The following is a 12856-nucleotide window of genomic DNA, read 5'->3' as shown; positions in this document are numbered from 1 at the left end:
TCGTTTGTCAAATAAAAACAAAATCTGTCTTCCTTTCTTTAGACTTGCAAAATTAGCTCAAATAAAAATATATTATTGTTGACATTCAGTAAAGTACATGTAGGCAGCCTCTTTTAAAGTGCCTTTCATAAAACAAGCAGAAGATATACACACAGATACACACATACACTTTTTAAAATTTGAAATAATATAAGTGCTCTTACTGTAAAATGTCAGACAACTTTTATCTGAAGCATTCAAAAATTTCTCCCCTGCCCCAAACACTCCTTATTGGGCTATTGTTATCCCAATTTCACTCTTAGAAGACTTAAGGAGAAAAAGCATTAAATAGAACTTATGGGAGGTCACTGATTTGGACTAAGCTCCTACACTCGGCCCCGAGACATGAAGCCAACATGGAGTTATTGAGACTAAAGTTCCAAACTGAAACCAACTTGTTTAACCTGAGAAAGTAGGAGAGAGATAATAGTCTAATCCCCAACCAGGCCACTTTTAGGCACCGTGATAAGGAAGGCTTCTTCTGTTTTAATCTTCTGTGAAAAAGTAACTTTGAAATGACCGGCCTTCTTGTTCCACTTCTGCTTCTTCAGCCGTCTTCTGCCTATCTAGACCATCTCCTCCTGCGAGGATGTGAAGTCCATCCATCTTTCAAGGTCAAGAAGTTTAGACTTTATTAGGAGGCAATGGAGAGTCGAAGAAGAATAGTTCAATTCACTTTCTGTAGAAGTGACTGAAGGAAGAGTACTTCCACAACTGCAAGCACAGAAGCCATTAAGAGGTTGATTCAGCGACCCATATAATGGTGGCCTCAATTAAGGGACTGGCAGTGGGGCTGAAGAAAAACGCCTAGCTAAAACACAATAGGAAGCAGAACTAACCACATGTATTGACTGACTGAATGTAAAGATAAGGGAGGGGGAAAAGTCAACAATGATCTATAGGTTTCCTCTAAATAGTCATTAAACAATTATTTACTGAGCACCAAGTATCTACCATGGTTCCAGGTACCAGAGATACATCAACAGACAGAAGAATGTCTCGTTTTTATGGAGGTTATACTTTAGCAGAAGACAGACAGTAAACAAATAAGATGTCTACAAAACCTTCTCTGATCATTCTTTTTTTTTTTTTTTAGAGTAAAGTGAAAGCAACTTTATTAAGAAAGTAAAGGAATAAATGGTTTCTCCATAGGCAGAGCAGCCAATGTGATCATTCTGGCCAATAGGCTTCTTTTGTCTTAGGTGTGCCAGAGTACACCACGCATTTTGGAACTAGATGGCACAGAGTAGATTCACATCATATACACAGCTTCACTGGGAATCCTTCATCCCAATGAAGCTGATAAAGTCTGAAATAGGACATACATGTTAAAAGAATGTCTGAATGATTGTAAGGATTTTTCTGGCTTCTAGCAAAAAAGTAAAATATTGTTTGTACTTCTGAACAATTTAAGGAATTTTGAAAAGAACTCTGACTACACTTTTTTCCTATCACATAATGAAGATTGATGTATTTATTACCTGGTGGTGTGAATTAGAAATGTGATAAATTTAAAGTCTAACTTGTTTCCCATCCAAACTTCCCAAGTAGACTGCACTGTATTTTTTATTTTTCTCTAATTGTTGTACATGGGTAAGTAAAACTCGTGTAAGTTTCCACATAGTTCACATTCATGGGAAACAAAAACTGCGCCTGTATATCATCATCCCCCGACTGTCTGTCACTCACAGAATTCAAGGCACATATGAAGTGCTCAATAAACAAGAGCTTAGAGGAAATCAATGAGGCTTAGTGCATAGCCTTATTGCAAACTGTGGTCTCCAATGCAAAAACAAAATAAAACAAAAACCCCACAACTAAAAACAAAGTAGGGGATGTTAACAAGAGAACAAGGATATGAAATCTGTCTCATGAAAGAAAAAACATTTCACACAGAAATCATAAATGTTGGTATTAATTTTAAATGACATTTGTCAGCCATAGAAAGTGATCTCTAATAACTCACGATAGAGCAGTTTAATGCCCAAATAATTGAAAAAAGAATTGGAGAGGTAACCTAAGGGCAGATAAGATTAAGTAAGGAAAATTTCAATCTGTGTGAAGAAGAGAAGGCTTTAATTTTTCAACCCTTTGGGACAATTTGGAACATCAGGGCTCTACACCAAAACTCGACTTTATTTATCCTATATATATCCTTTATTTAGGATCCCTAAATTTATTTTTTACTTTCTTCATGAACTCCTAAGTCAGTCTCCTAGGGCAGGGGTCCCCAGGGCTGCGGACTGGTACTGGTCCATGGCCTGTTAGGAACTGGGTCACACAGCAGGAGGCGAGTGGCGGGTGAGCAGGCATGACCACCAGAGCTCAGATCAGTGGCAGCACTGGATTCTCATGGAGGATGAGCAGGCATGACCACTGGTGCTCAGATCAGTGGCAGCATTCGATTCTCATGGCGGGTGAGCAGGCATGACCACCGGAGCTCAGAGCAGTGGCAGCCCTCGATTCTCACGGCGGGTGAGCAGGCATGACCACCAGAGCTCAGATCAGTGGCAGCACTGGATTCTCATGGAGGGTGAGCAGGCGTGACCACTGGTGCTCAGATCAGTGGCAGCATTCGATTCTCATGGCGGGTGAGCAGGCATGACCACCGGAGCTCAGAGCAGTGGCAGCCCTCGATTCTCACGGCGGGTGAGCAGGCATGACCACCGGAGCTCAGAGCAGTGGCAGCCTTCGATTCTCATGGCGGGTGAGCAGGCATGACCACCAGAGCTCAGATCAGAGGCAGCATTCGATTCTCATGGGGGCGTGAACCCTATTGTGAACTGGGCATGTGAGGGATCTAGGTTGTGTGCTCCTTATGAGACTCTAACTAATGCCTGATGATCTGAGGTGGAACAGTTTCATCCTAAAACCATCCATCCCCTCCTCACCGCCCCATCCATGAAAAATTGTCTTCCACGAAACTGGTTCCTGGTGCCAGAAAGGTTGGGGACCACTGTCCTAGGGCAACCTTGCTTGTGTGGGTAAAGTTCTTTAAGAAAACGGGAGACTCTAGAAGAAAAAAGAACTATTATTATTGTAAAAAGAAAGATTACCAAGGACTCTTCTTTTACCATACAAAGGAGGAAATCCTTACTACACCTTAAACTTAGTGTCCAAGTTCAGTATACCTTTTTGATATAAAATACACAGAAAAGCTTAATATTTGATTTATCTTAGTGTATTATCTATCTCCCCCCTCTAGAATGTGAACTCTATAAAGGCAGATATTTTTTATCTGTGTTGTTAACTGCTGTCTCCCCAATATCTACAACAATGGTTAACAACAGTAGGTGGTCAACAGTAGCTAAGAATGGACGAAAGATTCAAGGCTTGGATAACGAAACAGCTCGTTTATGGAATGCATGTATATTTTCCTAAGGATAATTAGTGTGTGTAATCAAAAGCAAAGCCCTTCTGAAAGAAGCCCATCACCAATACAGATAAGTTACCACTTTGTTTGATTATTATAAACTATCAAACAATGCAACCCACTGAAAGGAAAATGTGAGACAAACTTAACTCCTATGACCTTAGCGTTGAGGAAGGAAAGATTTACATAGCGTCCATTGATTCGCTCTGGGAGGAGTGTGGTTACCTTCAAAATCTAAAGTCAAAATCTAAATCCCTAAGTCAAAACCTAAAACCTAAGAGCTGAAAGACTTCTCTGTGTTTAAGCAGGCATCCTGTTTTCACTCTGTGGTATCTAAATAGAAGCTTCAAAAGGAGACTCTGTGCATGTGTTTACAAACTGTAAGACTGCTCAAATATAGAAACAGAAGACTTTTTGTTGTTGTTTGTTTCTAGTTTTTCTTTTTTTCTTTTTTTTGAGACAGAGTCTCACTCTGTCACCCATACTGGAGTACAGTGGTGTGATCTCTGCTCACCACAACCCCTGCCTCCCAAGCTCAAGCAATTCTCATGCCTCAGCCTCCTGAGCAGCTGACACTACAGGCGTGCACCATGTCACCTGGCTAACTTGTTGCATTTTTAGTAGAGACAAAGTTTCGCCATGTTGGCCAGGCTGGTCTCAAACTCCTGCCCTCAAGTAACCTGCCTGCCTTGGCCTCTGAAAGTGCTGGGATTACAGGCATGAGCCACTGCACCCACCCCTAGCTTCTATTTTTTTTAATTACTAGTGTACCAGCTCAGGATTGAATATATCTCTCCTCCTGCTAGAAAAAATTTAAAATAACCTGAGCAATGTAGCTCATACCTGTAATCCTGGCACTTTGGGATGCCAAGGGAGAATGATTGCTTGAGGCCAAGATTAACACTCCAAGACCTCATCTCTACAAAAAAAACTTTTTTACAAAAAAAACTTTTTTAAAGAAATAATTTAAAACAGAAGTATTTATTTCTTTCAAGTTAGCCTAAAGGCCAAATCGAGCTCCTGGATATTTGAGGAGTTCTGAAACCACATTTGCCAAGATCATGACGGTGAGAGGAATCTGGCGTGACTAACTTTATCTTGCTTCTAGTCTCACAGGCTGGCTGCCCTTGCTCATTCCTAGGCACAGGCCAAGCTAACCATGGGAGACAGGAAGGATGGTCATAGTCCCTCCCTAAAACTAAACCCTTCTTTGCTCAGGGACCAGAGCCGCTTTTGTAAAACTAATGAAAGGTCATAAGATTAGGGTTATGGGAGGGGCCTGCAATTTGTTAAAATGTAGGCATAGTTTCTATAATCCCTTACTGCTCAGGAGTCATGTGGCCAGAGGTCACAAGATTTGTGACTTCCTCAGTTGCTCCTACAGATAACATTACTATTGTAGAACCTAAGATTGGTCTTTTGAAATGTTTTTCAGATGTTAGCATGCTGGCAACCAACTCACCCCCCTGGACCTGTGACTTATGACTCAGTTGGTCCCGTGGCCCCCGCCCAGAGGCATACTCAGCATAGCAGGACCGTTTCCTACCCTCCTATGATTTTATCCACAACCAATCAGCAGCACACATTCCCTAGCCCCTTGCCTGCCAAACTGTCCATAAAAACCCTAGCTTCTGAGTTCTTGGTGAGACTGGTTTGAGTAATAACTCCAGTCTTTCCACTTGGCTAGCTCTGCATTAATTAAACTCTTTCTTTACTGCAATATCGTGGTCTCAGCGAATTGGTTTTGTGTGGGGAAAAGAAAGATCAGACTGTTACTGTGTCTATGTAGAAAGAAGTAGACATAAGAGACTCCATTTTGTTCTGTACTAAGAAAAATTCTTCTGCCTTGAGATGCTTTTAATCTGTAACCATACCCCCAACCCTGTGCTCCCTGAAACATGTGCTGTGTCAACTCAGGGTTAAATGGATTAAGGGCTGTGCAGGGTGTGCTTTGTTAAACAGATGCTTGAAGGCAGCATGCTCCTTAAGAGTCATCACCACTCCCTAATCTCAAGTACCCAGGGACACAAACACTGCAGAAGGCCGCAGAGACCTCTGCCCTGGAAAGCCAGGTATTGTCCAAGGTTTGTCCCCATGTGATAGTCTGAAATATGGCCTCGGGGGAAGGGAAAGACCTGACCGTCCCCCAGCCTGACACCTGTAAAGGGTCTGTGCTGAGGAGGATTAGTAAAAGAGGAAGGGCTCTTTGCAGTTGAGATAAGAGGAAGGCATCTGTCTCCTGCTCGTCCCTGGGCAATGCAATGTCTCGGTGTAAAACCCGACTGTATATTCCATCTACTGAGATAGGGGAAAACTGCCTTAGGGCTGGAGGTGGGACATGCTAGCAGCAATACTGCTCTTTAAGGCATTGAGATGTTTATGTATATGCACATCAAAAGCACAGCACTTTTTTCTCTAACTTGTTTATGATGCAGAGACATTTGTTCACATGTTTTCCTGCAGACCCTCTCCCCACTATTACCCTATTGTCCTGCCACATCCCCCTCTCCCAGAAATGCCCGATAATGATCGATAAATACTGAGGGAACTCAGAGACTGGTGCCGGCGCGGGTCCTCCGTATGCTGAGCGCCGGTCCCCTGGGCCCACTTTTCTTTCTCTATACTTTGTCTCTGTGTCTCTTTCTTTTCTCAAGTCTCTCGTTCCACCCGACGAGAAACGCCCACAAGTGTGGAGGGGCAGGCCACCCCTTCAGTTTTGTCTGTGCAGCAGACAGGAAGAGCCAGTTGGGTGATTACAGTTCCCTTCACACAGAATAAAAGTTCCTAAACAATAACACAGCTAATCTCACCTACAATTCAGATAAGTCAAAACTATGAGCCCTTTCCCTTACTGAGTCCCAAGTAAGGGGGATTCTGGTCCAAACAAACAAAAAACCCACACAATACACACATAAAGGTCACAATTTGTATTTGCTCAAGAATCATATAACTCATTATAAACCGAAACCAAATGAAATGACTTTATTAGTAAAAATTATGAAAAATTTGAAAATATGTCAAAAGGTTACCTTTATATTCTTTTAAATATTGGACCACAGTCTAAAAAGGCCCACCCAAGGATTTTTTTTTTAATACTGTAGTATTGTTTGGCTTACTACTTATTATCTATCAGGATAAGGACTGCTAAGTAACATATTAACTTGCAGATTTTTGTCCAAAAGGATGTAAATAATTTTTGTGTGATAGAAAGATAGCCCCAAAGACAACAGTTTTATTGCCCTGTAAGACATTAACCAACTTACAATTCCTTTTTTTTTTCTTTTTTCTTTTCTGGAGACAAGAGCTCACTCTGTCACCCAGGCTGAGGCTAGAGTGCAGTGGCATGATCACAGCCCACTGCAGTCTCAACATTCTGGGCTCAAACGATGCTTCCACCTCAGCCTCCCACATAGCTGGGACTACAGGCATGCACCATCATGCCCAGCTATTTTTTGTATTTTTTGTAGAGATGGAGTTTTGACATGTTGCCCAGGCTGGTCTTGAACTCCTGGGTTCAAGTGATCCTCCTGTCTTAGCCTCTCAAACTGCTAGGGTTACAGGCATGAGCCACTGCACCCAGCCCAGTTTACTGATCTTACAATCTTATTCTAGCATTCTATCAGTGCCTATATGTAATTTATCTGTGGAATTTTATGGGAATCAGCATCACCATTATGTTGAGTCCCTCATTCATCAGGCAAATAAATTTATGACACGCACTTACTATGTATTTACGAGGGTCATTGTTTTACCTCTGAAAAATATATTTTGATATCTTAAAGTTTTGGTATATTTTCTTCTTAGATGCCTACAGAATATAGGAAAGGTAAGCTGTTACTGGTCTATCAATGGCAACAAAAGAATGTAAATTGATTGCATTATTCATTCTTCAGCAGGCTGATTACTGATCCTATAGTAATACCACTGAATTATTTAGTAACAAAAAATCTAGTAAATAATTACAAATTATCAGTGACTACCATATTCTTTAGAGCACATTATTTTACCCCTAAAGATGAGCATTAACATTTTGTGATTAGAGTACCTAGAAGACTACAGAAAAGAGCAGAAATGATCACTAAATGCTGCATGTACCTCCTGTGTTTTACTCCTAATGCAGCTTTAAAGCTGTACATCCTAAAGAATATTGCATTTTCTCTTTTAACAACATAAATTTTATCTCCAGCAAAGAAAGTGTTACACTATCTATAGTAAATTTTAAACACTTCAATACAGAAGTATTTACAGTGTGATTTATGTGTATCTGGGTTAGTTTCCACTCACACCCTAATGGTATTAGTTAACATCTGAAGTACCCTAATGAGGAATTAATCCAGAGGTGGATGTTTATCATCTGACACACGGTGACCATCTGCCACAATGCTAGAGGTAGCTACTGATGGGGTCCAAGACATCCTACCCCAAAATATGGTACTTTGGCATATTCGATATTTTAAGCTGAAGGATTTGAGAAAACAGACCTTCCCCCTCCCCTTCTCCCCTGAAAAAGGTTATAAAATCTTTCCTATGTTTTACGACCTTCCCCGAAGCAGGTCAAAGGACCCTACTGTGTGAGGTGCCCTCCCTATACCCAGAAGAAAGGGGCATCCTTATCTCCAAACATGCAGTGACATAGAGACCTGAACAAATAGGTCTTACTAAGCATCCTCCAGTTTATAACGTTCAGCTCATCCCCCGCTTTGTCCTATCACATTTCTCTAAGACTCTCCACTCTTCATCAAACCTACTATGAAACAAGCTCACGTTTAACTGCTTCTTCGGGTCTTCGTTTCCTTATGAAGTCTCCCGTGTCACATAAAACTTGAACAAATTTCTAATAAAATAAATTTTATTAGACAGGGTCCCAGCTACCCAAAATAAGTAGCAGGAAAGATACTTTTCCTCCCCTTTGCTACAAAACATTTTCAAATATCTTTGTTTCTGATCAACCTTAAAGGATTTGATAATTTGCATTATAGATAAAAATATTTTTCCTTGGTGAAACAAGGGGTGTTTAAGATATGTGGATGGCTAAAAATAGTAGAAAGAGAATAATTAGTTTATTTCCTTTTGCCTTTGCTTGAACAATGTACAAGAATCTAGCATGCCGAATGACTAGAATTGCCATAGGTTGCAATTTGCCTGTTACAGTCCCAGTTTACATTTCTTATCCCAACATAATTATTAAGAATGCCCTCGTTGGTTCTCAAAGCATTCTGCTTTGGACCACAAATTATACGGACACTCCACCACAGCATACCTTTCTTAAAGGCCCCCTAGGCTTAATACTAGGATGGACCCTGTATGGATTTTTGTCAGCGAACTGCTACTAGGTTAGCTGAATTCTGAAGCTAACGCACTGTTTCACCTGCTTCAAGTGAATCTTTCTGTGATAAATTTATAGAACAAGTGGTGTGACAGTTTTTGCGCCTGCCTAATAAATGTTTGTATCTGTGCATGAGTCAGTCTGAGACTTGCTTTTATTACAACACACTGCCTGGGACTGTGCTTGCAGGTGAGAAGACCTTCAGTTTTCATTTGCTCCTACCTACTAGAGGCTACGGATATATTTTCTTTTTTTTTTTCTACACTTCACTTATTAGATTTATTACTAAGTACTTGATGCCTTTTATTTTTATTTTTAGATTTCAGTAAAATAGTTTAATCAAGTCACTAAACAAGCAAATGACAGCAAAAAAAAAAAAAAGCCTCAGAGAGAGAGAAGGGAAATCAATATCTAGCTGCTACCATATGATACCTAAAATGCCCAATTTTCTTTTTTTTAAAATTTTTTTAATTTTTATTTTTATTTTAAGTTCTGGGATACATGTGCGGAACCTGCAGGTTTGTTATGCAGGTAAATGTGTGCCATGGTGGTTTGCTGTACCTATCAATCCATCACCTAGGTATTAAGCCCAACACACATTAGCAATTTTTCCTGATGCTCTCCCTCCCCTCGCCCTTCCGACAGGCCCAGTGTGTGTTGTCCCCCTCCCTGTGTCCATGTGTTTTCACTGTTCAGCTCCCACTTATGAGTGAGAACATGCGGTGTTTGGTTTTCTGTCTCTGCGTTAGTTTGCTGAGGATAATGGCTTCCAGCTCCATCCATGTCCATGCAAAGGGCATGATCTCATTCATTTTTATGGCTGCATAGTATTCCATGGTGTGTATGTGCCACCAAAGCTCCTCTATCTATCTGGCAGTTCCTTGCAGATGAAAGCTCCTCCCATGATTCAGAATAATTAGAGCTTTTGGCCAGAAGAGTTCTCAAATTCTTGCCCTTATAGCTACAAACCCATGAGCCTATTTCTAGATCCTTCCTGTTATTCTTATTATAGAGGGAATAAGCATCTCTTGCTACTTTTTATCACCAGACCAACATCTTTCTTCCCTACTAGACATAAGTTCCACGAAGCCAAGACCGTTGACTTCCTTAATCATCTCTAGAACCCTGGGTTCTAGCACATTTGGTACTCATCAGTTAGTCAATATCTGCTGAATGAGTAAATTTTAAAAAGTGTCCTTGATTTCTCCTCCAGACCATTAGTTGTTCTTTTCCTGTTCAAATAGTCGGAAAGCAAAGGCAAGGAAAAAAAATCTCAGAGGCTCGCACAAGAAAAGCTACAAGGAAAAACAAGTTCAGTTAGTTGTTTTCCGTGGTATCTGTGAAACTTTTTTCTAAACAAATAATGTGTTCTGTCCAAAACACTTTAGCCGACCAACATAGCAACTCTACGTGCAATAACGGCATGACTGCACTGATTCTGCGTCTTGATTTTAACTTTCAACAAGTAAAACAAACACAATTTGCAAAGCAGAATTCCAACACTGCTGTCATTACGGCTTTAGATAAAGCACCACTGACAGGGCCCCCTCTAGATTCTACATGAAGACTTACGCGGACTGAAACCCGTCCTCAGTACTCCAACTGTTAACCAAACCGCCTCCCAACTCTAACCAACTACATCATAGCAAGCAAATCTTTATATGTAAACATAGAAAATTATTATTTTTATCTAGTCGCACAATGACTTTCTAACTAAGCTTTTATTGAAAAAACATACATCTCACTAATAAGGAAAAAAAGAGCAATCACTGGTTTAGAATAAATGAGATGCTCTTCATCCTCTGTGAGCCCCTTTGACTCATGAATTGGTTTAACTTCTGAAACCTCCAGTGTAGACTGTCCCTATCTACAGTGAGCACCATGCACTTATGAGCAGGAAACACCCATCTGACAAAGCTCAGAACTGTCACGGAAAGGTAACCCAGGTAAAAGCGCATCAAAACAGGGACACACACACACACTCTCTCTGTCTCTGTCTTTCTCTCTCTCTCTCTCTCTCTCTCTCCCTCTCTCCTTCTTTCTCTTTCTTTCTCTCTCTATTCAGGAGTTCTCAATTTCCCATTTCTCCCGGCTTAAAAGTTAAGAGTAATCACGCCTGTAATCCCAGCACTTTGGGAGGCCGAGGCGGGTGGATCACGAGGTCAGGAGATCCATATCATCCTGGCCAACACGGTGAAACCCCGTCTCTACTAAAAATACAAAAAAAATTAACCGGGTGTGGTGGTGGGCGCCTGTAGTCCCAGCTACTCTGGAGGCTGAGGCAGGAGAATGGCGTGAACCCGGGAGGCGGAGCTTGCAGTGAGCCGAGATCGCGCCACTGCACTCCAGCCTGGGCGACAGAGCAAGACTCCGTCTCAAAAAAAAAAAAAAAAAGTTAAGAGTAATGAGGGAAATTCCATGAAGTAGTCTAACTAAAACTTTATTTTATCCTAGAGGTAAGTCTGAGGACATTGATTAGTGCTTATTTTTGTTTTCAGTACAACATCCCCAAAAGTTTGAAAAATTAGCTTTGTCACAATACACTTCCTATATTACATCCCCTTCTAATAATTTCAGACAGCTTATAATTTGTATAGGAAGATGGCAAATGTTTTTACCTTTATGAAATTTATGTGTACATACACACATATATATTTTATATCCAGAAAAGTTTTAGCTACATTTTTAGTTTCAGAGGCTTTGAATTCATTGATTATTGTGTAGGTAATTACTTGACCTTATATTTATTTGAGATGATCTTTTATTTTTTGAGACAGGGTACTGCACTGTCACTCAGGCTGGAATGCAGTGGCATAAACACAGCTCACTGTGGCCTCCTGGGTTCAAGAGATCCTCCTACCTCAACCTCCCAAGTACCTGGGATCACAGGCATGCACCACCACGCCCAGCTAATTTTTGTACTTTTTTGTAGAGATGGGGTCTCACCATGTTGCCCAGGCTGGTCTCAAACTCCTGGGCTCAAGTAATCCTCCCACCTCAGCCTCCCAAAGCGCTGGGATTACATGTGTGAGCCACTAAGCCCAGCCACTTGACCCTACTTTTAGAAAATTCGATACATAAAGATTACATTTCCCTGGAACATTCTTTCTCCTATAACCAAAACATTAGGCATGAGTAACATTTTCCATGTCCATGAGTAGCACTTTATGTTATTATATTTCCTAAGAACTATTTTAATTATAAATTTTAGATGCAGTGAATTATTTTGGGAAAGGTGCATATCCAACCCATCCCTATCTCGAGCCAGAATAGCTTAGATTCCTGAAATCACTTCAGTTGCTCCTTTAAGACCGTGAGAAAGGAACATATGAATCTTCACAAACCTTCACAGAAGCTTGTTGAAGATTTTGGTTTCTAAAAATATTTCTATTTCACTTGATCCAGATTTTCATGTTATATTTCTTTTGCACACCCATGAAAACAAGTTTTCAACTACTCAACCAAAAGTCTCGGGTAGAAAACTGCCCCTTTTTCTCATGGTGGTATGAACAGGAGATGAGTGGACAAAACTTTTAGACCTTTACCGGCTGTTCCTACCCCAAATGCCAGCCACTCACATATGTTTTCTCGCCCTCCAAAATGCTCGGTTTTCATGATGCTGCATTTAAAACCTACGTCTGAAATTGGTACTTTGCTTTTTTTTTTTTCTGGGGGAGGGGTGTTTTTACAAGGGAGATTTGGGGGAAATGTGGGTATGGAGAAATTTTCTTTCCATTTTCCACTGGCTGGCACTAGAAGAATCCAGTCAGTTTTTCTCTGTTCTTTTTCTCCCTCTGCCCTCTTGGTACCAAAGCAGTCACCATCACAAATTCCCTTTCTTTCTATTAATGGATATGAAATTATCTAGCATTATTAAGAATAAGGTGAAACTGTCTCAGACCCAGGCTTAAATTGCAAAATGACAAAATATATTAAAATACTAAAGTACAAAAGATACAGAAAAATTCTACAAAGGTGTATACGAATGGCCAAACTGTCCAACATACATAATCCTTGCATAAGCACCCAGTATGTCCTAACAGAGAAAGAAACCAGTTCCAGAAAAATTAAGTCAAAATAATCACATATAAGAGCTTCTCTCCTTTAGCCCTTCAGTG

General features: G+C 40.6%; 1 protein-coding gene across 3 annotated transcripts in view; it reads right to left on the bottom strand.

Annotated features, from left to right (window-relative positions):
• SMYD3 (SET and MYND domain containing 3) overlaps positions 1-12856 on the bottom strand; it is a 753414-nt gene that overhangs the window by 326045 nt on the left and 414513 nt on the right. The window lies entirely within an intron of this gene.

The sequence above is a fragment of the Gorilla gorilla genome, chromosome 1 (genome assembly GCF_029281585.2).
Source record: "Gorilla gorilla gorilla isolate KB3781 chromosome 1, NHGRI_mGorGor1-v2.1_pri, whole genome shotgun sequence".
In the NCBI taxonomy this organism is placed as follows: domain Eukaryota; kingdom Metazoa; phylum Chordata; class Mammalia; order Primates; family Hominidae; genus Gorilla; species Gorilla gorilla.
Note: the sequence above shows the minus strand (reverse complement) of the source record. Positions and strands in the feature narration are given on the sequence as shown.